This window comes from Varroa destructor, unplaced genomic scaffold, assembly GCF_002443255.2.
Source record: "Varroa destructor unplaced genomic scaffold, Vdes_3.0 BEIS01000005.1, whole genome shotgun sequence".
Classification (NCBI taxonomy): domain Eukaryota; kingdom Metazoa; phylum Arthropoda; class Arachnida; order Mesostigmata; family Varroidae; genus Varroa; species Varroa destructor.
Genome location: NW_019211458.1, coordinates 41,348,489 through 41,376,237, shown reverse-complemented (window position 1 = coordinate 41,376,237; position 27,749 = coordinate 41,348,489). Strand labels below are relative to the sequence as shown.

The 27,749-nt window shown below is 39.5% G+C and overlaps 1 protein-coding gene and 1 long non-coding RNA gene across 11 annotated transcripts in view; one reads left to right on the top strand and one right to left on the bottom strand.

The window, feature by feature from the left end:
• The window catches only part of LOC147755703 (uncharacterized), a 92,292-nt gene that overhangs the window by 1,229 nt on the left and 63,314 nt on the right, over positions 1-27,749 (top strand). The window contains exon 1 of one of the 2 annotated variants that reach the window (XR_015327725.1): positions 21,047-21,912. The exons of the other annotated variant lie outside the window; for it this stretch is intronic. This is a non-coding gene — a long non-coding RNA (uncharacterized LOC147755703). Of the gene's footprint in view, positions 1-21,046; positions 21,913-27,749 lie in introns of those variants that run through there. 2 annotated transcript variants of the gene reach the window in all.
• LOC111250672 (alpha-1A adrenergic receptor-like) overlaps positions 1-27,749 on the bottom strand; it is a 176,920-nt gene that overhangs the window by 87,234 nt on the left and 61,937 nt on the right. For 5 of the 9 annotated variants that reach the window (XR_015327722.1, XR_015327721.1, XR_015327719.1 and 2 more), the window contains exon 5: positions 2,884-3,572. The exons of 2 other annotated variants lie outside the window; for them this stretch is intronic. The gene's annotated coding sequence lies outside the window, so the exon portion shown is untranslated. Of the gene's footprint in view, positions 1-281; positions 499-2,883; positions 3,573-27,749 lie in introns of all 9 variants that reach the window. 2 more of the 9 variants (XR_015327720.1, XR_015327717.1) reach the window with 1 other exon arrangement.

Sequence of the window (27,749 nt, the reverse complement as noted above, 5' to 3'; positions counted from 1 at the left end):
TGTTTTGGAGAAGAAAATCGATTGGTTCGTCCAGATAAACTCCAATGATGGGCCTTTTTGAGATTTTTGGCGCCATTTTAGAGTTTTTGGACTTTTTGGCCATCCTAGAGCATTTTTGAGACTTTTGGTCTACTAGCAGATTAAAATGTATTTTTGTATTGGAATTTTTCATATGTAGCGTATCTGAGCAAAATTTTACCAAGTTCACATTTGCTAACATCGCTTGAGGTACGACTACTATTAAAAAAGCTAATTGCGTTGTTCGAAACAGTTTAAGATACCTGATTTTTAAGATGTCCTATTTTTGTGCGCTTGCTGATACTTGCTTTAGTGCAGCTTCAGCCTATATCAGACGCTCGCTGGTATTTCTTGGGGCCTTTCACTATGGTACTTGTCAACTGATAGCTATTACTCATTGTTACCTTGACCGCCCGTTATTTTTCCGTCGTCAACGATATTGCGGCTCAAACAACTGCGTTTGGTAATGCGGCTTAGTCCCTGCCAATAGACCAGCAATAGTCGGTACGGCCTTATCACTATGGGATTACCACTCTGTCAAAGGACGACTATATACGACCTTGTAGCTAACTAGGCCAATAACATTCTACCTAATTCTTCTATACCAGAAGCAAATGCCTTGCGATAATGATTGAAAAGAACGCATAATTTTCTCTTTACTTCTAATATCATCTCCCACAGTCAGCGAGCCTGTTGTCAGAAAACGGGCCTCATAGTTATGTTTCAATTGATATTCAGGTCTTACAGGTTTTTACCATCATAGAGCATTTTTGATTAAAAAAAAAAAAGCGCATAAGAGGTGTGAGTTTCGAGCGGCTGGGCCTACAGGAAAAATATTCAATCAACTTGTTCTCAACGTATGGATATACCACGAGCTCGTACTTTGTTAGCTGTATTGAAACTGTCTGGTAAATTTTGTCCGTTGCCTTTGACACTGCCACGCCATTGCTTTTATATAAAGGTAAGAGCCTAACACAAGAGAGCACCCCCTTTGCAAGTAATGAAGTCTGACCATTTCATGTACCACCAAGTCGTCTAGATATTCTATACACTATACTTCAGCTTCACGGTAACCGTACACATTCCATCGACACTATAAACATATCTTCTGCACTATGCAGGGATCAATAATACGCTTAGCTTTTCGACAGCATTTTCGGAACCTACTTTCACTTGAGCTTTTGCGACTATCCGTACAACTTAAATGATCGTATTCTATGTCTGATCTACGTCATCTCGCTAGTTATCGAGGTCACGGGTGATCGTAGCAGGTCTAATCTACACAAGCACACTGTCTATCCTCTGGTAGCCGATTGAAGTCATCGACGGAGGCGCCTTCGGCCCAGTGACTGGTGGTACCTGCATTCCGCGCGGATGTACTACACCGTATTCCATTAGGGGCCAAATGGCAATGAGGCATATGGCGTAAATAGCATATCCCGTGTCAGATGGCACGATTCCCACCAGCCACTTGATTATAGACATCGTCGTCATCCACACTTGTGCTATGACCGACGTTATTACCCAAGACTCTACTCGACGTCTTTCTTTTGCCGCCATTGTTCTGCCGCACTTTTTCCTAGTTTATGTATTGATGTTTCGTACGAGTCTTAATGTGTCTCTATACTATTGCTCGCTTATTTTATAAACTAGATATCAATAAAAATTGTACTCCTGTTGCATTTCTGTTAAGGTTTGCTTGTTGATGGCTTTCATCAGGCACGAGTTTTGTTGCGATGGTTCTTTTTCTCGGATTAGTGTAGGCGGCAGCGCCGGGGATTTGGAACCAGAGTGTCTTTTACTCTCCTTGGACGCTAGTAAATTAATGCAGTTTTGAACTTACAAATTTGTTGATAAAGTAAGTTAAAGTACTTTTATGCTTTTTTTCACATGACATAAAGCTCGACGGTGTTATCGATGTCCTGGACGGCTCTTATAGTTGCCGTGTCAGTTTATTTACGTCATGTCAGTAGCGATAGGTCTCCTGATATTTAGCCCTTCATTCTACACTGATCGTAGTATTAACTGCATCGAACTCTCGAATGCGCGCTCGGATTTAGTGTCGTATTCACCTATCATTCAACGGGGCTGACTTTAGTCTGTTTCGTTGAAACTCTAGGGCAATTTTGCCACATCCACTGTTGAAATGGTTGCTTGCGCTACCGATCGGGGAACCACCATGTCGAAAAGTGCTCGAGCGTTTTGCCCCATTTGCTAAACTGTAGATAACTCAGAAAGCATACGAGAGCTGCAAACATATCAAGTTCATTTCCTACAGTCTGGCAGCTGTTGGTGTAGCTACATCATGCACTAGTGGTGACAGCCTGGAAAATGGTAAGGTGCGAAACACTATCATGTGGCAAGGTGTTGCTAAGTTTGGCCTCACATGCTGGTAATGCTGGCTCGACAATTTTATCGAGAATCGTGTGCAATTGCTTTGCCGGTTCAAGATGTTTTGAGAATATCTAGCCATCGATCAGGATTACTAGTCTGAGCCGAAGCTTCGTACACATTTAAAAATGATATGACGGTTTTTCTTAATCCGAACACGTTAAGTATGATTTTACGTCCATATACGTGCATTTAAGCCAGTCCACACCAAAACTGTCACTTAATGTAAATAGCTGTTTCGAACTATTTCAGGTTTCATGGGACGTTTCAGACATTTGTGAAGTGAAGAATTAAAAAAATCAATTAGATCAAGCGACATCTGTTGATTAATCGTAGATGTTTCATTGATGCAAGCTCACAGTACTCGGCGTTCGTCACTAAAATGATATGCAAATATCAGACTTACGGATTGGTCCTGTGTATTTATTTGTACATTGGTTAGTTGCGTTTATTTTCTTCGTTCTACTTACTCACCTAAAGGAAACATCGGTATGGCGTTCAAATGACATTTGCATACTGCTGAGCCTTAGCTCAGTACGGTCTCCATGATGCGTAAATAGTCGACCCACGCGTGAGCTAATTCTGCAAACTGACCAGACTCAAGAACAACAAGGGCTCGTTTCGGCGATAACAAGAACGCAAAACAGGCCAAATTGTGGGCGCCACTACTGCATGGCACCATGTCCTCCGAAATAATCCGAAACTGCCGTCTGACTTTTGTTAAAGTGTTCGAAGTTCCGTTTAGTTTCGATAGCTTTTTTCAGGGTTCGATTTTCCTTGCTTGCGGGCTGTGCAGAAAGGTAAATTTCGTCGTAGGTAGATTCAAGTCAGGCCTCGGAAGCCACACACAAGGACGGGCTTGCTTCATACTCGATTAACACCCACAGGAAGTTGCCATCGCTCCTAAGTGTACAGAACTGACAGAACTTTTGAGGACTTCTGTGACGGCTCCTTTAAATACATTTCGCGAGAGGCGAGTCTCTTTCTTCGACAAGATAGCGCTGCTTCAATCCGGTGGCCCGAGGATAATAATAGTCGGACGTAATCCACCATTATCTACTACTATTCAGGAACAAATCCAAAAGCTCAAACAGAGCGCTTTTTTTTTCTCCTCTAATGAACCAAATCGTTTATATGGTTTCAACCGTCGTCCGGATGTCCGCCTGAAGAAAACAAAGATATGGCGTGAGTGTTTGATTTGGTTTGTGTTAGTATTCTTGTTATTTTTTTTTATTATTATTGTCAATGTGGTAGAATCCCTTAGTAATATGTAGTTTGATGAATCATGCAACACATATATTTAACTGTTGAACATAACTATATTCTTTTCACCATTAAATAACTCGCAAAGCGTATGTCATCATGCTCTGTGAGCACGACGAGAACTTTGAGATTATGAAGACTCTAATTCTAAATGATAATTATACACAGAAGAATACTGTGAATCGTCTAGAAACGGTCAGTCGTTCATCTGAAAGTCGACACCGGCTTAAAAACATCACACACCATAACCACTGGAACGGGACAAAGATATAAATAACCTAAACCAGAAGAAAAGACAACTGAGCGCATCGACTCTTTGGACTACTTGAAAGCAAGTTCTCGCAGTTATAACGTCTGTCTTTCGTTCTACAGAGTTTCTATGTTAGTTGCTGCGTCAGTGATTCATTGCCCAAATTCAGATCTTCGAACCCAATCATTTGAATTCTTTAACAGACCTTATTGTTAGGCTTTAATATCTTACCTAATGTCTCGATCGATTTTAAGTAATTGGAAGATATGCATTTTATGATATTACCTCTTTGTATATTATGATATGAATAAGATACACATACGAGAGCTAAGATTCTGGCAGTCTGTTTTTTCTCTTCACATTTTTTTATATACGAAGAGACTCAGTAAAACGGAAAAAACCATTGTAAATATTTTGCCCAGCAATCACTGCAATAACACAAATCCATATCTATACTATGATGTACAGCTTGACGTTATAAAGCCACTGTTATTTCAAGAAACGTTTTTATGAGATAAGAACATTTTCGGCAGAAATGAACTTACGACGATAGTAAGCGATTGAAAACCGATAACAATTGTTTTTGAATCTGAAATATATAGATCTTTAGTTAATAGTTATGATCGTGGCATAGAGGATTCAATTTAAAAAGGAAAAAAATTTTAATTCTCATCAAAAAACACTTTTGGGCAATAGATTCTACAAATACACAGACTTTTGTATACGTACGACTGAATAACTTAAAACAGCGTGTCCGATTAGTACGCATCGTATGCCACAGATTGTTCGGCTTTCTACCATTTGTTTGTCATGCGTGGAAGACGAATCTCTGCAAAGGGTAGACATAGATGAGTAAGTAATATTCTATCAATAAGAGAAACAGTCCTACCACTCGTCGTACGTTTCACAAGGAATACTAACGTGATCAAATTCAAATTTCCGAACCTGTACACTAATAGTAGAGCTACTAGGAAACGCAGTGGCTAAGTTGATGGTACGGTCCTCTACGTTATCGAAATTCAATAGCTGTTGCCTCATCGTATCGTGGTTGGCTAAAGGCTATTTTTGCAAAATGAGCCAATAATTTTCAAACATACTATGGCTGTTGTAAAAACATTTTTCAAGCAAACTGATTTCTTATACCAAGGATGATATAAACTCTTAGCTGGATACAGACTATCATTCCAGCGTTACTTGCCTTTGCTGTGAACTCTCTTGAAACACAAACCTATTTCCCTCTGTATATATATATATATATTAATGTGTATTAGCTGTTTTTGGTAGCTTTTGCTCGTTATTGAATTAGGTATCTTCACATCTTCGTCCTCGGCAGTGGTACTATCGCAACCTGTATTTTGAATATTGCGTTTCGTATAAGCGTGGAATTATCGGACTGAGAACCATTCTTGATTTATAACCTTTCAATATGTTTTGCCTAATTCGCTATGTGCCCATATCATGGAAAAATTTTATTATCATTACTCTGACCCTTGACTGAACTGCTGCGTAACTGCAGTTCCGTATAGCTGTTTGTTGCAAACGATACTTCTCGTGCAATACACATACTAGATATATAACTTGATAGTTTGTCTATATACAAATAGAAACTAATGTTCACATAACCTAGGAGCTTCCTTTCCTGGCCGGCCTTATCGGCTCGCGTAGCCTCAAAGACATCTGTGCTATGTAGCATGAAGCGAACAAATGTCCCTAGGCGATCGTATTCGCTGTCGTGTAACGCCGTCCAGACAGAATCAGGACAGCGAATTTGACAGAGCCTAGGTAAATGGCAGCCGAAAAGAATATCTGTAACAATAGCAGCAACAGTGAAAAGTCTGTATATGTACATAAGTCCATACGAGCTAACGGGACAAGATCTCCGCCAAGTAGTGACTAGGGTACCCTATCGCTGTTGCTCGTCGAGTAAACGACAGGTGTACTAGAAAAACGGCAAGGATAACATTGCACCGTTGATGTCATGATAGTCTATCGTACAAGTGGGTCCCAACCAAGTCTCCTATGGAGCTCTATAATAGTTAGGGAATAACATACAACGCAATGTTTTACAAACAACACTGCCAAAATGTCCCTGCGCCTCGACAATGTGTACTGGTTTTGTTTTTTCGCTTGAACAAAAGGAGGATGTGTGCTACATAGAGGAGACTTTTAGAGACTCTCTTTTTTTTATCGTGGAACCGATCGACGAATTATTCGGTATCACGGAATCAGTAGTACCAAAGGTAGCCACTAGAGGCCCGTAAGATGTACTCGTTGATGTTCTATCCTGGAAAACGCGCCATTGAACAATTTCCTCGTCACTCCACACATACTTTAGTATGTGGGTAGATCTGCGGGCAGCTTCGATGACCTGATTATCCTCTTTGGTCGATTCGGTCGTTGTGTACTCTGTGCACATTGTTGCGCCTGTCTACTATATAATTATTTATATTATTACTATTATATAATTATTTATGTTATCTCTAATTGGGTAATAATAATAAATCGATCTGAACTTGAAGGGTTGTATACAACTGTAAAACGTTTGGAGTGTTTCTATGTATTCTTGGATTAAATAGTATTATCAAGATAGCAATATTCTAATATAATACTGGCATGCTGCTAGTAAATCTTTTATCTTATTGGTAGTGTTAATGACAGCTCGGACATTTTCGTGGATTTTTTTGTGATTTAATCTACAATTCTGTAGGGTTTTATGGTTGGCGAAATTGGTGAAACCGATCTACTTGTTGCTTTGTAGAACCAATATTATTGATATAGCAAATATGTTTTTCTGGAACGGCCTCACTTTTATGGATTATTGTAGATTCCTAAATGTGAAAATAATTGTGTGCACGTTTTAAGTTCACTGAAGAGTCCAGCTGGCGGCACCTTGACAAGGGTGGTGATTCCTGCACTCGGTCCTTAGTTTTTACAGCCCCTATATACTATGCAGAAGTCTGAGTCATTTTTTGTACGGTCAAGCTTTGTGATGCTACACGTACATCGATTTCGTTAGGCTGGAAAAAAAAACTCACACGCTTTTTTTAATTGATGGAAAACATCTCGTTCCTGTGACAATAAGCCATGATATTATGTATCTCCTGTCATTGTTCACGGTCCTGCTATGTTTCCACAAAGCAATGTAGCTCCTGTCGCTGAATGGTAGCGGGTTTCGTCTCGAAGGTCTCCAATCATGTTTTAAGGTCTTTATACTTACTGAAAGTAAAACCGCTAAGGTTACCATCCAGTGAATGAGAAACGTGAAAATATATTGGCACAAGGTCCGACGAATATGGAGAGTGCAACAAAGCCTTTCATTTGAAGTTCACGAGGCCACCTTCGGCGATGTTTGTTATCTGCGGTCTCCTGTTGTCTAGACCGCTCAGACAGAAATTGAAGCGAGCTTAATGGAGCAGGTGATGAAGCCGCTAGGGAAGTTTGAAACCAAACAAAACATGTGGATAGAAAATATCTGTTACGGAAGCATAATGTATTTTTTTGGCAGCAAGTGACAAGTATGGAGTTCATAGGATCGAACATTTTAAGAAATCGGTATCGATACCCTTAGTAGTGAAGATGCCCTATCCTAGTCAGAAAAATAACAAATTCGTCTCAATGTTTGTCAAACAAATGCCTATAGCGTAAAAGGCTGTATATATTACGGTCCAGCACCGGTTCCACTGCAACTAAATAACAAGACAAGGACAGTTGGAACGCAAGAAGGTTTGTTGGGTCAACCGTAAATAGTGCGTCGATGATGATCTACGGACGTTTTTGTAGAAGTACGTTGACAGCTAAAGACACATTGTTCAGATTAGAGAAAGGTTAGAATAAATTAGAAATCTTTAAGATTAGGAGCCTTTGTTTAACTAGCTAGAAATTTCTCAGCTCTAAATGTCACGTTATGATTCAGCCGGAGAAAACACGAGTAGAAAGCTATTTTCCTATAACGAATCAATTTTGAATAAAGAAAAATTATAGATGACATTTTGAAATGCTCGCAATTCGCCTGAGAACAGCTCTAGTGAAATTCCATATTTCGCAAATTCATTCACAGCGTAGGCTGGTGTATAAAAGATGGTTCTCTCATAAGTTGAGCATTGTTTTTTCTAAAACAGAATCGAACTTTTAATTCATTTGTCTGAGGAATTCGAGGTAAATTATGCGTCAAAGACGAATCTTTTGTGAAGATATCCGACAAATGTTGACATTGTGTCTGCAGTCTGAACCGCTAACTTGTCGCTGTTCCGACAATCCTTTTTTTTTTTTTTTTCGAAAAACCCGTTCAGAGTAACAGAAAGAACTTCGTTTGTGTGACACGATTGTGATTGTCAGACATGATAAATCGTTGGGTGTTGTGACAAATGTTACCAAAGTTGTAATTAATATTTGGGGTAAGAATTCAACAGCTTCGTCAAATATTGGATGGGCAGGAAAAGGGAAGTTAGCCAGCGGCTTACTATAAATCATTAGCAGGCGAATAAAGTTATGTTTCGTTTTATTTGAGAACTGGATACCTTAGGTTATAATCGACATATTTAAAGGCCTAAGGTATAACAGATATTGTAACGTACTGATCAGCGGTGGCTCACCGAAACCGCTAAGGAGACATTATCATCTACGTTAATACTCTTTAAAAATTGGTGCGTAGAATTTGCAGTTATGTAGGGAAACTAGAGAGCATCACAACTTAGGAATGAGGCAGTGACAATTGCTTGTAACACTTGTTTACATACCTAGATGACTGTGAAGCCTTATTTTTATATAATAAAATAAAACTACTAACATTACTATTTGCCAAATAGGTAAATAAGCGACAAAAGCAAAGACCTACAGAATCGTACTCATAAGCATGAGAGTAGTAATAATAATAATAAAATGATCCCTTATAACACTGTGATGGGTAGAAAAAGCGCTTGTAGTCCGGATTATATGTACACCTTTAGAGTGAACGGTGACTGAGTTGAAAAAGTTGTAGTTTTTTTTATTCATAAACTAAATAAGCGTAATTTTGACATATAACCTTCTGTTTCAATGCATTCGAAATTATTTTTGCACTTTTTTCGTAATTGGTCGTACGTTACGAGGAGTATTCATATTGACATTTCCAAAATCAAAGCGATAGAAACATCTTTGAAACACCGATGATGTATCTTGGTCGTAAATAGCCTATGGTTATTTGTGGGCCTGGACAACGTTTGTGCCTTTACCATAACAAAACTGTAAGACATGACGAATTTATTCGAAAGGCGCCCTACGTTAATCCTGAACAAGGACACTCCAACAAACCTAGGGCATGTTCTATAGTCGAATATCAGCTTCCAGAGAATGCCAACGCCGATCCAACACGACGATATTATTTGAGATATATGACTTTAAAAAATTTTGTCAGAAAAACCGCCAATGCTTTCTTGACCATCAAATACTTCAAACCTATATTTAATGACGCCCGCAGCGGAACAGCAAAGTGCCCGTAGAGTGCGCTGTAAACTGCGTCAGCATAATTCCGGCGTGAACTCAATTCTTGTTTGACGGTTCATGAAGACAACGACTTCCGCCCATGGAACTACACCTCTAGAGTAATGGCGGCAGCAATAACAATAAGACGCGGGTAGTAGGAACGATCAAAAGTATTGCAACGAAAAACGCTTTCTACATCGTGTTCACACCGGTTTCCTATTTAATTTCTAATAAAACGTGTGTAAAGATTTTCTGATAAGGTCTATCATAGGCTAAACCAATGGCTCAGCTGACAATGCAACGATCCCTGCTGTGGAGAAAAACAACCTCTATCAAGTAGCCACCGCTCACGAGAATTTCCAAAGTATTCTTAATTAGTCTGTGCACTCAACTGAGGAAGCAAAACTAAATTCGTCGTTCGCGAAACATTCAATAGTGCTGGCCATGTCCTAAATTTCAGTCAATACGAAAAATGTGAGAAAAATGAGACCAAAAGTAATCGGTCTAGCAGACCTGTAGAATTGGGGTATCATATAGTGCATGTGACTTTCTTGTACAAATATAACTTACTTTTGTCCTAAATGGATTCATTCTGTTATAAAGGTAAGGGCTGGTAAAAATTCAGCGTTCCAATGAGCAAAAGGTCTTTTTTTGGATGCGCATCTCGCATGTCTTGCATCCGGATAAGCCAATTTTAAGGCATAACATAATAAGCTACATTCAGATATATAGGTGCGCAAGAAAGAAGAGGGCACTTACAATAACTCAATCCACGCACGTTTTTGTTGGAGTGCGCTTTTCACCATCCTTTCAGAAGCAGTAGCATACTAACAACCACTGCTGTATCATCTCCATTACAGCCTCAGTTTTCGGGTAATAAGAAACGAAACGGTCGTCACTGTCCGTCGTTATGTTAAAGGTCATTGCAATGATCCTTTCCTCGATATCTTGCTTTTCAATGGCTCAATACACAGAGGCATGCATAACACTGTTATTGTGTGGTATAATAGGTTTTTTTCTTCGCTTACCACGTTCCACTTCCTTTACAACTATCACGGTCCAGAGGGACAGAGGGCCCTGTCATAAATTGACAAGTACGTATTTACCCATCTCGCTCCTGCATCCAGGCTAGAAGGAAATAAGGCGTTATGGTTCTTGGATCGGGGTTAGATCTTTGTCCAATGGTTGTCTTTCACTAGGTGACTATCTTCAATCCGAGCGGCATACCAACCGCCGAGTGATGTTGGCGGCCCGTGCCCGTCTGTCACCTTCACAAACGAACATCTCCTCTTCCTATCCAAGCTTTAAACCAACACATTTGATTTTTACGACATTCGGAAAACCTTGGTGTTTTTCAGGTTGAGTGGGCTTGATCAGACTTTTGAATTTGGGAGCTTCCATGTGGAACTGCGTTTGACATAGCACGCAAACACAGTACTAGAGGGCGCTAGCCGAAATTATGCCTTGCAGTGTCGTCCATAAGTACTGCAATTTGATACATTGTTGATACAAAAAGCGTATATTTATTTACGCTAAGTATATTAGTAAATATAGTAAAGCGTACTACGATAATAACAGCAATTCACTGGTGTTTCTTTTACCGCATATGCACTCTTCAAGGCCGACCAATCAAAGAGATCTTCATTTAGTAACTGTGGGGAATGACTACACAAATGTGGTGTAGTAGATGATAAATATTAAGAGCCCGAAGAGTACTTAATACAATTCGGTACGCTCAGTTAAAAATCAAAAGATAATAATAGTATTTCAGATTCATAAGAATGTTTGAAAGAAGGTCGGTCATTGCTACCTAATCACTGACATAATATAATAGTGTTACGAACAAGCTTAAAAACGAATTTAGGTCTCTGTATTCCTAAATTTATTAGCGAAAAGATAATTATGTTGCAAGGAACACAGAATCATCAAATATAAGTAAATTCTAATCTTTCTATTCTGGATAAGCTGATTATAGTATACTTGCGTCAAGCATTCTTCTTAAATGTGAGATACCATATGTACTTTCTTACACACATATAAAGACGACTAGATGTATGCATGTGGAGGAAGCATACAGCATTAACACCCATAAAACATTGGGCCTCTCAAAAATAAATCGTTCCATTACCATATTAAGGGTCACCTCTGTTTGACCTAATTGTAGAGAGGAGGCGGTGCCCCTAGTCATATATCAATGTTGTCGTTGAAGAACGAAGAAGTAGAAGAATTGTCCGCCCGAGCGAGCTGCCACTGGCTTCAAACCCTTCGATATCTTCAGGCCTCTCTCGATCAGGTCAGATGGTGGGGTAATGTCCGGAACGCCTATGGAAACGACATGTTCATGACACGTCCAACAGGGCTGCGATTACCGTTTTTTCTCTGCCTTCTCCTCACCTCAATGTGTGCTTCTGTCAAACCGTCCGCCTGCTAAGCGGACCTTGACTCGCATCCATCTTCTGACCCCTTATCTCGAAACGCAGTTGGCTTAGCGGTAGCAAATAAACATTTACTCTCGTATTTAGAATAAAATTACCCCCCGTTTTTCCTTATCTACAATAACCTCACAAAAAATTATTTTTACTACATATATTCTTTTTCTCGGTCAGTTTTATGTATTCCAGTGGCGGTGGTCCCCTCTAGGCCTAAAGACTGAGCCGAATCCTACACCGAGTATCACAAAATCGATGCTATCGAGGTCTAAAAGAACATGTCAAATCCGTCTTCTTTGATGTCGCATGATATTTGGGAGAAGAAGGGGCCAACCACTGGGAACTAGTCGCTGTAGTAAAAAAAGAGCCCGGTTTCACCTGGCCAACTGGGAGCGCTATAAAGTATAGCCAATGACGCGATATAGTGTATGTAATAAAAGCATATGAATGTACGTGCAAATACTGTGATAATGGCTCATTAATAGACCGAATGTTCGAAAAAAACAACAAACAAGATATTTGGAGACAATAGATGCGCCATAAGACGGCTCTAGGTAGAAGCTACGTGTAGAGCATTCATGTACGCTGCTTCATTATTCAAAATAAAGTCGTGTTAGCGATGCCAACTAGGTTGAAGCCCAGAGGTCCGTCTTAACTTTCGTCAAAGGACAGATGCTGCTAGTGTTTATTTAGTGGCGACGCCGTAACAGTGCAGTCGTCCTTCGTGCCATTCGATTTTATGCAGCAAAAATTCAATATGGACGTTTGTTGTCTCACTAGAACAGTTTCTTGGCACCTCATATATACGTCGCAGGCTATTGTCTGCTTCCGGCCATAATGCAACGCACCAACATTTGAAGCCTTAGGACAAAAAGTACCAACGAATGAAGGTTAATTAGGCGACTCATACTTGGAGTTTACTCTGAATTGTTAGATCGAGATTGTTAACGAAAGACCCTTGAATCTTACTTAATATTTTAGATGGCCGATGGGAAATTGAGTCTTCTTCTTTTTTGGTCGTATAATAAGTAAGACTATCTGTTTGCGTATTTACGGACGTCTAATATAGCCATTAGTTGTCGCTTCAAATGGCTTCTCTTCTTTCCTACCGGCATGTGTGTCTGCGTCGTGCTACAAATAGCTAAACGCATTGACCACGAGTGTGGTCAGCCTCCGTCAGCGACTACCAACGTACCTTGAATGTTATATAAAAAAACTCGCTTTCTTAACGGCTTTCTAAAATAAGACAATTGTTTGAACATATTTGTTAGATTTAATTATCTTCCACAAGTTCAATAATAATACTGGCCGCACTAAGTAGGTAATAGTTTGCATTCAAGAGATGTGTCGATGACCGATTTTCAAGGGCGGGACACACACGCAAATGGACGGGATTCTGTAACGTCTTATCAAATACGTCTTCGTAAATCGTTGATGAACTGACATATGTTTTGCTATTCATCTGTCTGGTATTGTGTCTGGCAAGCGTTAACAATAAATCGCCTAATGTTTATAAGCATTGCCACTCGTATTCATCATAGTTTCTTTTGTGTGCTTGGTTAGCCTAAGTACATTGGTCGGTCTGATGTAGACGGCGTGAACGTGATTCAAATCTAGAAGAGTTTTAAGATTCCTAGCCTTCCGATGTAAATATCAACGAGAATATTTACAAGCTGCTCATATGCTGGATCACATTTAATATAATATATTTATAATAATACAGAATATTTTTCTGACCTATTTTGGAACATAAATACACACTGAGCCGAGGGACGATCGAGGCGGATTTTCATCAGCACAAGGAAATGACGTAAAGGTGAACCTATTGCTATCCAAGAATTAGAGAGGGTTCCCTGTGACATCTTATTTGTTCTTGTGCCGTTTCGCGATATATTCTTATCACTAATTGTTGGTCTGACTGTTACGTATGACGGCACACTATTAGCAAGCGCGTCGCACTTGTTAGCACAGCGAATGCGTATGTTGTGCAGTTTGTCTTCGATTTGAAAACGCAATCATCTTCACTTTGACTGTCAGTGAGCGCAATACGTTTTGCAACCCCAATGACAAGCCCAGTTTAGCATCCAGGGTTGGGCACGAAACAGCTTAATACCTCTAGTAAGGGCGCAGATCATCATGAAATCAAGCTTCCCTAAAACACTGCACCCTGTAGATGTAGTTATAAAAACTTAAAATTACTACCAAGTAAAAAGGATAAAGATAGCTTCGTCTATCTTCATTCGTTCATCAAAGAGTTCTTCTGCTATAGGGTAAATAGATAGCGGTCACTTGAAACATTTTTATCTGCGACAAGGTTCCAACAAATCATGAATGAATATGAAGTTAATTGCCCCTTTGTCAGGAGCGGTACCGTCTCGCTAGGCGTGATTTACACGACGAAAGATTTTGCGAAGAATCTGTCACGTGGGCCTTAAAAACGTTTCTATTGCATAACATTCATTCGGTTTCTAAAGCTACTAGGAGTAATCATTAGCTTGATCAGAATTCGCTGAGCGCCTGTAGCAGATAGGATATAAAGCTGCATATTATTTGGGTGGTCTCACACTTTTCTTACAAATTTATAGAGAATCTGCTTTTGCAAGGCACATGATCCTTTTATCAGTTGTGGGCAGAACTTCGGCAGGAAAAATATTTTCAGTTCTAGTGTACTACTAAAGAGTCCATGAGAGCAGTTAACGAAGCTGAAATTATCCGATTTCATAGCATCAGCTGATGTATTGTTTTTTTTCATAATCCAGATCCTGTACTTTACTTTGAATTGAAATAGTTGGATATTTTCAATGCCGTTTGCCAATTGGATGTTTGGCGTTATGGAAACTACTGATACATCCGCAGGCAATTTTCGCTTCCGGAGAACGAAATCATAATCAGCTTAATCGTTATCTCGCTTCCCCGTTTTGAAGTATTTAAAATTTTAATATTTAATAATCTCACACGCTCTCAGATATTGCGAGCTTATTTCAAAGGGGACTTGTGAGAGAAAAGCTTAGCAGCTTAATAAAACGATGGCAATGGATACCGTAGAGATAAAACGAACAATACGGAATAAACGTCGTACCGAATTATGGGAAGTTCTGGGCATCTGATGATACCGAAATGCCGATGTGGCGTCTGGACGCATCACTTTCTTACTAGGAAGTTCAGAATCCACAAGAAGAGCTGTACGAAGATTGTAGCGGTGGACAAAAAGCACCAGAAATGTCGAATAGGTTTTCGACAGACGTGCCTTTCCGCAACTAATGTGGTAGTGAGATAGGCAACAAGCTGACTTACCAATAACAAAATTCCACTATCATTTTCAGAAGAGATTCGCCTGGCACAAATTGATTTTGCTGGATATAATTACGTTTTCTGCTTATGATATACCTGACGTCAATTCACGCTATGCGTAAACTCGTAGTCCGGAAACCAAAAATGACGTTGTGTACTAGAAATTGGGTCAATCTTGGTTAACCTATTATTTTGTTTGTACTGTTTAGCAAAAAAATGTCTTCTGCGTCGTCATTATAATTGTTGTTCCTACAAAGACATAGAAGCTAGCACCTCGCGATTCTCCATTCGTGTGTTCCTGTTGCAGTCGTGTTTAGTCGGCAGTCCGGCCGTATTAACAGGGCAGGGTCGCGCCACGGGGTTGAAACAGCGCAGATCACAAGCACGGCCAGCTAGACTGCCTCGGGTACATTGCAAGATTTAGGGCATCACTTAAAAGCGGTCATTCGTCTCTAACGGAAAAGGCTTTCCTGCTGCTACAATTGATTCGCTGCTCGGCCAGGAACAGCCTCTGGGGCTTTTCTTTATTATCTAAGACACCAGAAGTTGCATGGGCAAAACGAAAGTCAAACTGCCTCAAGGGCATTGCAGAAAAGAGTCTATCTCTTAGTTTCGTTTAGGGTTGTCCGTATATATCGAAGTAACTGTGAAACTTGGAATTGCAAGATCCTCGGCATACATATTGTAAATGGGGCAAGAAAAGCATCCGAACGTGATGTACTGGTCCATTGTACTCATGAAGAACTTGTACCGTTTTTGTCTAAGGGCATGAAATGAAAAAATATTAACAGATGAAAATAACTAGTAGTTTTTTTTTAGTTTACAAGTAGTAAAGTCCATCAAAAGAGCACAAATAAAGGCTCTAGGCTCTCATGATCTTATCGTCTTACACATCTTGGGACAACAACTTAGATCTACAACGAGTTAAGCTACACAATCGTTTCTAATTCAAGGGAAGAAATCAACATCTACCGTTCATGTTTGTACCACTATACAGGATTACGTAATTCCCTTTTTCAACATTTAACATTTTTCGAAGTGATGAAACCGTCGCGTACCTCAAATCACCCGCATTATTTCGAAACGTTGCTTTGTGATCATGTTCTGTTGGCTAGCAGAAAAAAACTTTCGCTTCATAGGTTACATGCAAACGAAATAAATTGTTCGAAACAGCTTAGTTGACGGTCGCAGCTGTTATCGTTCAATTGCGCCTACTATCGCAGTTAGAGCAAACCCTAACCATTTTCAGAATCTCCAAGACTTTACTGAAAGTCTCAAATAGACATCTAAGTATCAACAGATAGAACCACCTAAACATAATCTACTTGTCGCTCCTTTCGCTTCCAACAACTATCTCAGTTAACAAACGCTAACAGACAAAGCAACTTAACTAGAAGGGGAATATTCTAACAGATATCTTGTATTTTGGAAGTTATCTTGATAATGAAACTATTAGTGGATACTTGAGCAAACATCATCAATGCTCGCTCCGAAGTTTTTCTAACTTCCAGCAAGATCCTTAAAAGCCCCCTTTGCAATGTTGCGCGGGAAAACCGATACGAACAGCTAGTGATAGTTAAATAAACAAGCTTTGCCGCGTGGCTAGTAAATTAGTCATAGGGAAAAGTGCTCTAGTGGAAACGTGAGCTGCATCGCATTCAAGCATTTCTTTCGAAGTCATAAAAGGTTTTACCGGACTTTCTCCTACTCAGTGACACGTGGTAAAAAATCTCATCATACGGATATAACGGAGTGTTCGATTGTTACATTTTCTCCATCTCTCAACAAAATACAGGATAACTATGGGGCACGTTTTCAGTGAAAATTCACCATTTATGAATGCAATCAAAGACGGTAGTAGTTGTGAAGTCTTTAGGAATGGTCAATGTTCGAGATGTAGGTGATCACAGAATCAAGTCATACCTAATTGCTATTCGCATCCTGGTAGGCGATAAGTACTTTAAATCAGTCAGTCGATCATTTACTAGAAAATCTTATGCGGTCTTTTTCATAGCATAGTCGAATGGGTTTTTCTAGAGCGCTAAATTACTCAGTGAGGTCAAAATGATTTTCGGCAAATCCTGAGCCAGACTGATGCTCCAGTGATCGGCTGGAACCTTCTAGCGGTTAAAGTCACCGCTGATTCGTGAGTTTGTGTCCTACACTGTTACTAATTACCCCCCACTTAAATTTTGTCTCTGACTCAATTTCAAGTTCAGCCGTCCCACACGAAAAAAAGAAAGTAGATGATTAATTAAAAGGGGAAGATGACTTTTCGATCAGCTAAACACGGCGAGGAACTGCACTTAAAAGAGACTCCGATCAAGGTTATCTGTTAGAAATCTTTATGTGATGGGTTTCTACTTTTATTGGCTAAAGTTGCCCCAAAAAGCGATAATGCAATTTCAAGGGCATTTTGTAGTATCGACCGATGGATGTTTAAAAAACACCATTATAGAAAAGTATGTACTTTTTTGCGTATCGGTACGGACCCATTCAGCTGCATTTGGCAAATAGGCTTTCTTGTAAATCCTTGCTACGTAAACAAACTTTGACGGCGATTTCATTGAACAAGCTAGATGTTTTATGAAAATAAGGATATTTTCATACTGCCTCAAAAAGGGATTTAATACATTTTGTTTTTAATACATAAGACACACCTCAAGATGATTTTAGGGCTAGGTGAATGGACTGATTGATTTAGATCGTCCTTGTGATATTCGTGATTGCTCAAAGCATAGAGACTGACCTGTCGACCACTGTGCAGACCGTTTTAGAGTGGTGTCTTGTAAAAACCCTCTAGATCTGCCGCTATTACCGTCAGCGGAGGAACCGTCACGAGGTTATTACATTATTATATCAAAGACGTTGCATCAAAGGATCAACTCAATTTGAAGCATTCGTTCTAAAAGCACTAAAAGCAATTACGTGTTTTATAAATAAAATCCCATAAATCCAATAGCACAGTTTAGTTCTCTTTATAGATTCCAAGCACATAGTCTCTTTCCGTTCGTTATAAACGTGGCTACGGGATTTTAAGGTTGTTTGCAACTTTGATCGACGCTTGTGGATAACAAAATTTAAATTCATCCTTAACCTGCTTTAACTATACGATTTTTCTGATGGCTTTTTACACTGTTAATTGTGACTAAGCCAATGACGGCTACGAAACTGACAGCAGATCTCATCTAGAAGTAGCTGTTTTGTCATGCACTGCACACAACGTTGGTACCGTTCGCCTATATTGTGCCCAGGAAATATGTAAGGGTCTAGAAATTGAGTGAGCGAAATCTTCTTACCCACGCATACGTTACAAAAATGAAAATCACTGGCTCGAGGGTGATCGGCAGTTTGGGTCAAGCAAGACCAATTTTTTCGGTTAAGTGGCAGGATGCTTCGCCTTGTTGACTGGATATAATTGTAGATTTTCGAAAACATTAATAGCTTGCCGGCGTCAAAAAAAGTTTCGAATACCGTACTCTGCGACGGATTACGATGTCGGCACCGGTATGGTTAATCTTGATTTAAACCATTCATGGAATAGTGGCTATAACACCGGACTAATGGCTATAACACCGGATTTCGCTACGAATCTTTTCATTTTAGGGCTGAAACATATCAAAAGATAGGTAATAATGAATAAAAAATATAGGATGCGAGTGGAATATGTATTTCTACAATGCAACATTCGTCGAGACTCTAAAGCCGAATTTTAAAAGCTTCAATGTAGAAAAGTGACATAAGATAGAGGCACTATTCCTTTGTACATATATAGAGCTCGGTCAGAAGCAATTACGAAAATCGTTTTATCAATTGCACTAAATCACGATATCCGAATACAGAGAGAAGCACGTATCTTATTTTGAGATGTTTTTTGTCGCTTTTATCAACACGTTTGTTTAAAAAACTTTCTACATTTTCTAGCGGGCCAATTGATCTATTCGCTCTGCGTAATGAGAGCAAAAACTACATACATACAATTAAAGAATTTAACGAGATGTGTACCCTTGGTCGCCTGGTGATAAGATCTGATCGTATGTGGCGCTGCGACGGACGATAAGTAAATTAGTACACTAGTTTGTTTCAATATATAGTGTTCTGTAATATAATTACTGATGAAAATGATGTATATACAAGGTGAAACGAAATCTCTTAGTAGTTTAAAACTTCACCTTCATTTTTATTCGTCACTTTCCTGATATGAAATGAAGACTCTCAAAAATGTTTTTTATTAGCACGCTTTGGGAGAATTCAGAAATGACGCTAGCTTAGAAAATTAATATTGTTCTTAGTTATTCTTAACGAACGAAAGGCTAGCTTGTATCACTGTCTATCAAACATGACGTTATGGGAATGCATTTAAACGTGGAGTTCTTTGATCTAGGATTCGTGCATTATGTTTTAAGAATCCATAAAAATGTCAAGGTACATGGTAGCTGCCAGACCCGCTGTACGTAAACCCTCCAAAATCAACTTGATACAACATAAAGCATCTGCAAAACTTAAAAAGATCTAAAACTTATTTGACGTAAGTTATGAATTATGCAAACCACTGCGGTGTTTGCTGAATTCAGAGGAGAACTTTGTATCTAGAGATACGGCTGAGGCCTTGATGCGCCAGCTCATTTTTGAGAGAACCGTTTCATGTTTAAATACGGTCGCTTGATATTCATCAAAGCGTACCTAAAATGTTAGCAATTCAGCGACAATTTACGTCAAGCGAATTGAAAACCTTTAAACTACGGTTTTTTCTTCGGCAATAAACAGACCTAGTACAGCAACAATTGTATGAGGTATTGACAGGCAAAATTAGAGTTTACAGGTAGCGTCTAGAACCTTCTCACTAGAAAAGTGTATATTAATCCTAATCGCCTTGACTGAATTGCACCTCTGGGCAACTTGACCATTAGCACCATTTCAATATTGGTAATGAAATGATGGTAATGAAATAACATGCCTTCAGTCTAGTACTTCAGGGTGGCTTCGGTTTTCGAAATGACAGATAACAAGTTTGAGTTGTGTGTATTGTCAGATGACAGCTGAATTGTACGGCACAAGAAATCAACATGGCCGTCGTTAAAATGAAGATTGACCTCAAAATTTGCAAAAATAATCCCTCGATTTTCAGACATGAGGCACAAATTCGAGAAGAGGTCCATTCGGAACCATTACAAAAAACGTAATGTTTATTTTGAACAGCGACTAAGATACAATGATTAATTCCATCATTCTACGTCGCGGACGTTTTTAAATCATGATGACAAATATCTGTTTCACTTACTACTAATTCAAAGGCTTGACAAGAACGACCGAAATGCTTCAGCCGGCTAATTCTTCCTTCACCTACCGATTGTAGACATCTATTCCTCCTTCAAATGTCTGTGAATGAATATCTAGATAGGAAGAGAATTATTACCTTATTAAGACACATATACACCTTGCAGCATCGGGGATAATTACATGGCTATCCTTAAGGTCCTCAGGCTTTTATATCCTTTAAAGCAATGCTACAATAATGCTGTAGAATATATCAGCTTTGAGTTTATCGGTATTACATTTAAAAACCTGTTTTTTTTTCGAAATTTCTTATGAATATCGTCAAGCTGCAACAGACAACTGTGCTTTATTGCCTAAATTCCCACGAATATCTTTACTGCGCCTCTTACAGAATAAAACAGAGAAAACGCTTACCGCAACCTAAATCGCAACCTAAAAAGAGCCTTATCCACTAGCTATCGTCCACGGTTCTCCTACCTTTCAAGTTGTCCTTTTTTATTCCGCACTGGGTAACGTTTTACTGTTTCACAGTTGTTACCATTTTAATGGTATTGGCCGGAAGCAATCTGCTCTTTTCCCTTCCACCCAAAGAGCTTGCCTTACTATTCGATCGATCCGCTTCCTGCTGATTTCGCTCAGATTTCTCACTAGTTTTTCCAACTCCAGCGAAACTAGAGACCCGTGCTCGATAACAGTATACACCCATAAGCAGCGTAAACTGTCCCTTCAGACCCGTCAATCTGTGATCGCCAGCCACGCTAGCATACTGCTAATGGCAATTTAATGAATGAATCTTCTCCGCCGTTTGGAACATAGTCTGCACTACTGAAGCCCGATTGCTAGCAAGCGTTCAATGGGTTTTCTAATGAGTATGTGTGGCTATATTCGTCGCAAATCATCACCATTGCTTCATCGGCGCCGCTGTCTTGTGTGACTTGAAATTTCACTTCCTTTCAAGGTGCAACAGGATAACGACGCTAGTGATAGTCGTACTGAGGCAAACGGCCTCGCGCTAAACCAAGACTAGCAATGCGACAAAAGCCAAAAAGAGGTTCCGGAAACGCCGTTTCAAAAAGTGATGGAAAGGGGTGCTAAGGTTGTTCGCAAGATTGCCCATAACTCCGAGCCCCAGTAACCGCTTTTGAAAGGAAAAGAAATCTCTTGTTAAGATACAGCAAGAAATAATTTGCTGAATCTAGTTTATCCTTAGACTTGCGATACGGCGGTGCAGCTCAGTGCCTTGTGAAATATGTTCAGCGATAGTGCTGTACAATGACGACAATGTGTATGTAGTCGTCCGCGATGCGGCGACTTCATCAGCAGCCTTTTACTGCTGGAACCATTCAAACTTGGCCTGTTGGTGGCCAGTCATTACCTCGTCCATGAAAGCATGCCCCACTCAGCATCGACGTGCCTCTCGTGTCGGCGAATGCCTGAGATGAGACGAAATGACTGAGCAGCGTGCGCTAGTGCACGGGATATTCTATCTAAACGTCTATTACTGTAACAAGGACGAAGCGGAGCGAAAAACAGGTATCGTAGCCGCCGTCATCCTTCGCAGTTAGGTCGAGGTGAAAAATCTTTCTGCTTAAGCAACTGCTCGCCCAAATGCCCTATTCTTACTATGCATGTACATCTACGCAGTAGATCGTATTTCCGCCGCTTATTCTACAGAACTTGTCTTGCGTGCCCCTAGACTGCAATTATGGCACAAATGCTAGCTTAGAATATGCGAGTCCTGCAGACTGCTTAGCTAGATGACTGACTCTCAATACGGTGGAAGCATCGTGCAGTCCGGTTCATTTATATCTGGTTATGCCAGAAGGTAACGAGCGACGACTGATTGCCGAAAAAGAAAGTGAGTCTTAGAACAAGTTCCCGAAAACCGACCGAAACTGAAGATGTAAATGTCTCTTTAGCGTGTGGTAAAGATGCCATGCACTGCAATAAACGCTAAAGAATGGGAGAAGTATGAATAGGAACAAATGGTAAAAAACTACGTTGGGTCCATAAATGCGTTTCCTTGATTTATTGGCATAATAAGTTCACTGTTTTTGTACTGACAATGAAAGGCTTTCAAGTTAGTAGTAATTGTTCAACCATCCATATTATTACCATAATGTAATCCATCGATTATTTCTGGTAATAACGTTTTATTTCTATGGATTAAGAGTATATTTCTAGCGCATCGATGCTCATCAGAGCTTTTTGTACTCAAAGCTCGTTTGCTGCATACTGTTTCATTCGCTAACGACGAACATCCCAGTCAGCGAGCTCAGTTAAGAAGTAAGGAAAAATCACGAGGTATCACAGATGTCTCATTTGTGTGCAAAGATGTCGGAACCAGTATGAACCCACTGGTCGCTTGTGTGTAAAGTGTTAGAACGCCTAATTAGCAAAGCTTAGCAGGAATAGAAATTGGCGAGCTTACCGTATTCTATTATATATGGGTTCGAACTCGGGCATGGACAACTGGGAGCCAGGCGTCTGATAGAATGAGAGGTTGTATGTCACGTTGAGCCTTAGTTGAGAAACAACGTACAAATAACCGATGACATGTATGTGCATAGCAACAGAAATGGATCTGTAAAAAGATAAACATGTTTTTCTATCGTTACATTTGTTGGGTGGGTTTGATTAACGACAAGCATAATGATGTTGCTTAGGCCAAAGCATAAACATACTTCTTGACATCGGTTTTATAAATGCTAAAAATTGTCATATCCTTGGCCTGGCAGATAGTTGCAAATGTTTACTCTTGACAACCTCATACTATGGTCATTGTCGCACCTATTGCGGTTTGACTTAGCGGATTAGCACGTTAATGTTGAAAAATCGTTACAAATGTAAGAACGCGGCTGATTCAAGGTAGGGCCAGGGACACAGGAAGAACACGGAGTTAAACGCTTAGTTGACTAAGCGTACAGCTTAAAACTAGGGTCATTCACACACCCCAGAGCAGACCAAGTATGATGAGGTAAACAACAACATTTCACAGGCTAAGCAGCAATTTACGTACAATGACTTATACGAAAACATACCATTATGCCAAGTAGAACTGCATTTTCGATTTGTAAATAATCATAGACTATAGTTATTGAACATAAATGCTCAATACTTTGACATATTATGGCATATCATTAGAGATGTCGGGTATCTAAATGAGTGGCACCATCTTATTGGCATAAATGCGATTTAACTTTGTCGCTAGCTGACAGTAAAGGTCGCTTCATAGCCACTAGGTCTGATCTTCAGATGATCCAGGTAAACAGAGATGCGCTTTTGTGGCTTACCCAAATAAGCCGGCACACATCGCAGCCACATACGAAATCACGTGCTTTAGCCCATATTTCTTTATCCAGAAAATAACACGTCATTAGTAGGCGAAACGTCAAGGTTTTGGCTGATTTTTATAGGGCTGATCATGACCCCTCGAAATGTACCTTTGTTGAGGGTGAAGATATTGATCTTTCATCCTTCTCGCGGCGCTCGTGTCATTGCCGTCCACTGCGAATTGACTGTCCACTTAGGAGTCATTGCTTAGTAAGTCATGCATGCGTGTTCGACCGTCTGCAGCACGGCCTTATCATCAGAGCGTTAACAGATCTGGAGTTCACCACTCCAATTTTCCTTGCTTTGTGAATTAAGACTTTTACCCACAAACCCTATGCATTGATATGCATTTTCTTAGAACACGACGATAGCAACTGGTGTTCCTTTTTTGTGCGGTGTGCTTCCGAAAGCGTGCTCCTTCAAGATTTAAGTTCGGACCATTGGAACTAATTTGTGGTACCAATCTACTCAGCTGCCATGATGAAGTTCGCGATATTTGAGTATTATTAATATTGTACTTCTTTAAATGTCTGCCAGGGGCGTGCGGCATGTAAGTCTAACCTCCAGCTCATCCAGTAGTGCTCATTCAAACCTCACACAAATCTTCCAAACGTCTTTTCATTCGTCCTATAACCGTAAAATCACGGTTTCGGCTAGCCCTGCCTTTCCAAACTGAAATTCTGAAAACTTCTGAAAACTAAGATCCTGAAATCGAACGCAGCGTGGTCCCTCCTTGCAAATATGGGAGTTCTTACGTCAGAACCTGCTCCAGCTGTCATTCCCGTTGTTCTGTGAGGCTTTCGTACTACTCAACAGATCGGTAAAGCTTTCTGTCGTCGAACACCTACGGATAGGACTCGCAATTAAGCAACCGTTCTGGCAATTTCTGTGCGATTTCGCCCACATCACCAGCCATTGACCCCGGTCTGAGAGCAAGTCAAGAACGAAGCGCCTGAGCTTTTCATTTTCGCTGCAGGAACGGACGCTTTACAGTTACTCACTCTGATCTAATATAGTCACAGGTGTGTGTTTATTTAAAATTAATATTCTGTTTGTTTCCTTAAGATATATATATATATATATATATATATATATATATATATATATATATATGGCTGCTCTCAATGCACAGGAATAATAAGACCTTCGCTAAATATTATTGTCCCCTAACTTAAAGACAAAGTCTTTAAATATCCACAGGTATACTGTTAATTGGTGTGCCATTATCAAAAAGTATTCTTGAAAATTTTTAAATATAAGCATCGTTATGTCAGCTAAATAATTTGACAGGTAACTAAAAATTTATCTAATTCTCACATTGAACTAGCAGTTTTGTCTTTACGAATTTAAAACGCTTTTTCATGGGATTTATTTTTCATCCATTACTAATTACGAATGTTAGACAAATTGTTTAGTTGGCTACAATTTTGCCAATTGGATACAGAACTGACCAGAAATATTTTCCTCAATTTTTCATCGAATTTAAAAAAAAAAAAAGTTTTCATCGAATTTATTTATATGCACTTTTTGCAGATATTGACGTCAGGAATCAACGTTTACTTTAGAACCTTAAGCTTACTAATTTTACTTACTAACTTATCGAAAAAGTTAAACTGGCTCGACGAGGGTTAGCATCAAAGTTGCTTGCATTTACATAAGGCAGCTGATCTTTGTGGTTTCACCAATTTTCAAAATTTAGATGATTCAAATCACTTTAGATACAAAATTATCATAGCGTTCTTTCTATAAAATACATGTTTTCGATTTAACCAAAGTAAACTTCTTTAAGCGTCCGCCAAAGATGGTTTGACAATCGTGCATACATCACAAAGCTTGAAGATCTAACTTACTCTAATAATACGAATTTTGATTGAACGACTATTCGAATATAGAAGACCTATTACCATTCGTACATCTACATCATTCTGTTCCTCAGCAATATGTCTCAGCTGAAAAAAAATACAGTTATACAGAACAAGTGTTCGCTTAGAAGGGGTATACATCCGTTACCCTCGCCGAATGCCATTTCCGATAAGTAAGATGTGGGCGTCGGACGGCGTAACTTACACAGTATAACGATGGCCTTGGCCAAGATTGTCTTTTGTTAGCAGGCTTCGTTCCGCGTTAACTAAACAGAGTGACTATTTTTTACCTTCTGACAAGAACAAAGGTTTTGGAACCCCTTTCTGGAAATCAAAGCATTTTCCAGCAACCGGTAATGTTTACAAAAGGACGAGTTTCTGGGGTGCAGGGCTAGCGAAAGTCGCCAAGTTGTTCTAGATAAAAACGCTGTCGTAGACTAACAACACAATCTAATTATAATCGCATTGACTATGTGTATTAAGCAAGCATATCTTCAAACATAGCAAAGCATATGCAATTATGCGGACAGTGGGTATATGGATTATTTCCGTGAGGCTTTCAATAGGGCTACATGACGAGACGAAACAGCTCTACGACTGAGTGGGTGATAAAAGAGTACTGCCAATGTATGTACAGTTTGTTCATACGCTAGTGCCCATAATTTATTCGATCCTAAGTTATGCAGGACAAGCGAATAACCTATAATCTGTGTTATTATTCAAAGAGGTTTACATAACTTCGAACAGGCCAATGGTTTATACTATGGCGGAACGTAAATGTATAGCAGTTGGCATAGTTTTAAATTAAAATCGTGCCGTCAAAACACAGGAACGAATGTTATGTAGTGAAACGTTAAAGTCACAAGAAAGCAGTCTATTTGCAGAGAGGCCAGCGTATCTCTATTGAGATATTCTAATTCCATTAACCGATCTAGTTGAGCGACTTTTCACCAGCAAGAAAATCGGCAGACACATTTACGCGACTATGATATAAACACGAGAGGCAGTTGATACTATTCTGCAATTGCTGTTTCTGCTATTGGTGCCCATCGATATGCGATCTATGAGATCAGTTTCCCTTTGTCATTTTTCTTTGTGACTTCTTCACACGTAGCGCGTGGTGATAAATCACAGCAGTATGTTAAAATTCTGTGGAACTTATCTAAAAAGCTAGATCGAATTATGTATAACGGTGTATTGTAACACCTTACCCGATCTATGACATGCACTAGTTTAAGCAGATCGTTCCCTTCTACGAATCACACGAGTAATGTCCGGTTGATGTAAAGAAACAATCAAAATCGAAGAGAGATCGATGACCACGACGACATTGAGGTCCTGGGTAAAAGGGAACGGCCGAATGACGCTTTGCTCCAACCAGCCATTTTCCTCGAAAGTATTGCAGTACTAATTAATTGAAACTAGAGAACGACTAATAGGAGAAGATCTATCTCCGAGTTTGCATATGTAAATATTTTAGTCTTTGTTCAGTATTGTAGTTTGTCTGGCCAATTGCTGCGTGTGATTTTCAGATAAGTCAAATTGAACGTATAGGCTTTAAGAAATTAGATATGCTTTAATATAGCTCTCTTCACATTATTAAATATGAGTACACCTTTTTTACGACACCAACTATTGGATCCTCGAAAAACTATTAGCCATTTTAAGTCACAATTGAAGCTTTTTTTTTTTCAAGTTTAAAATAACATACTTATCGATACCTTTCGGCTATTTTTCGGCTACTCTACAGTTTTGTCCCTCTAGAGCTTCTGAGGTTTCTGGGCGAGAACCTGGTTTAAGTAGCTTTTTCATCCCATTAGTAAAACAAAATTAACATCATTAAGGCAATCCTGCAGAGATCGAAACAGACAAGCTCGGGTCTAATAATTTACAGGTCAGCAAGGTCAAGACCACACCTGTAATGATAATTTGACCGCATTAGCTCTAGGCTATATGACGGTGCATTGAAATTTCACGTCCAAGTTGTCTTTATTGTTGCCGGGATTATTGCCGGATACTTTTTTTAGTGGCATGCTTGAGAACGAGGCCTTTTCTGTTCACTAGATCGATTTTTCCAAGAACATGTTTTAACTGTTGATAATGAAAAAATTTCCATAGAAGAAACAGCGACATATAATGCACGGTCACCCATCAGAAGTATAACATCACCTTCTT